Source organism: Fragaria vesca, linkage group LG3 (assembly GCF_000184155.1).
Source record: "Fragaria vesca subsp. vesca linkage group LG3, FraVesHawaii_1.0, whole genome shotgun sequence".
In the NCBI taxonomy this organism is placed as follows: domain Eukaryota; kingdom Viridiplantae; phylum Streptophyta; class Magnoliopsida; order Rosales; family Rosaceae; genus Fragaria; species Fragaria vesca.
The window spans coordinates 1,998,211-2,000,111 of NC_020493.1; positions in this window are offsets into that span (position 1 = coordinate 1,998,211).

A 1,901-nucleotide genomic window follows, 5' to 3' on the forward strand; every position below is an offset into this window, starting at 1 on the left:
CACTTACTGACCCCCAGTAATCGGTTACTGACCCCTAATAATCAGTTACTGACCCTAATAACTTGGTCACTAACTCCCAATAATCAATTACTGACCCCCAGTAACTTAAATTTTCTCCGGTCGCCGGATTCCCTTCACCGGTAACTCAGTTATTGACTCTCAATAATCAAATTTTCTATTTATTGAACCCCAGTAAAATATTTACTTACCTCTAGCTAGTTAAAAAAAAATTAACTATAGCTTAACCACTGCCATTCCCCCATTCTCGCCGAAGCTCCTCCACCTCTCACCAGCATTGCTTCCCTCCCTCAGATATCATAAATTGGAGTAAACAGAAGATGTAATACAATGAGGAGTGAGGTTTGATTCAAATGATATAAAATTGCTTGAGTTCAAACTTTGATTCTCTTCCAAGTTCCCACAATCATTGCCCCATATATACAGATATATAAATGGATATATCCAGCCGTACAACACTTACCTACTATATATAACACCTTGACTCATTCATGGCCTCCACGAAGCAACCCAGTCAACTGACGTTGTTGTGATGGTAGCGTCGAATAGTCGCCGGAGATGGAGGTGAACTCGATCTATACATTACGTGAGAGTGAGAGGAGGCGGGAGGATGGCATGGACTTGCTATCCCTCCTCGTAACCACATAAGCACAGGCACCAATCAAAACATTGAACCAGTTACCTTGGTCGAACTCATCTTCGGTGATCTTACCGATCATGGCCTTGATCTCGTCAGCGCGGGAGGGCGAGAGGTTGAGACGGAGAGTGACGTCATTGATGAGTTTGTTGGCCTCGTAGATCTTGGTGTCGCGGTAGTGGTAGTTGGTGCCCTGACCGGAGATGCCGAGGCGGATGACGGTGCCGGTGGTGCCAGAGATGTCGTCGTAGTTGTCGTGGTCTTGGATGTGGCCGCAGGAGGAGCAGTAGAGGCGGCCGGAGACTTGAGAGAGAGAGAGAGAGAGGAACCAGATGGATCGGGAAGAGAGAAGAAGAAGAAGAAGAAAGAGATAAAAATTGTGTGGATTTAATTAAACACAGGATAATAACGTCTTTTTTTCAAGAATTATTGGAATGGGCACAAGGATAAGACTTTAATTGAAATGGGCTTTAGTTTTTAAATATTTGGGCACTAGGGCATTTTCCCTATTTTTTTACACAAATTAACAAATTAGAACAAATTTATGTCTACTACGTTGCTATTATAATTTTTTTTTGGCAATTCTCTGTTATAATTAGCACGAATTAATGTCTACTACCGCGCTGCTGCTACTGACTATGATGTTAACCCAACCCCATCTCCCCCTTTTTTCTTCCCTCCTCTCTTCTCTTGACATAAACCCTAACCCAAACCTGACCCGCTACCAACCTGTTGACCTGACCTGATTTTTACGGCCAACTCCGGCAGACCTAGTCGACGGCGTTGGTCGGATTATTTTCTTCTCTTTGATGTGACCTTCCTTCTGTCAATGGATTGTGCCAATTCAAGCCAGGTAGTGAGTTACAGGTTCGACAGTAGGGAGATGGTGTCGTTGGCCTTGTAGTCCTCCTTTCTCCTTGATCTCATTTGCTGGACTTGGCTCTTTGCCTGCCATAGCTACTACCAGAACAAACCGTAGCCTTTGAATCCACTGTCCTAGACGGCCGTGGTGTCGTGGAAGAGATCGGTGAGCTTTGCTCGCATGCGACTCCAACTAAGTCTTCGGCCAGTTGTGGTATGTCCTTCAAGCATTGGCAAAGGTGACGCCGGCGTCGAGCTCCGATCTGGACGAGGAGAGAGAGAGAGAGAGAGAGAGAGAGAGAGAGAGAGAGAGAGAGAGAGAGAGAGAGAGAGAGAGAGAGAGAGAGAGAGAGAGAGAGAGAGAGAGAGAGAGAGAGAGAGAGAG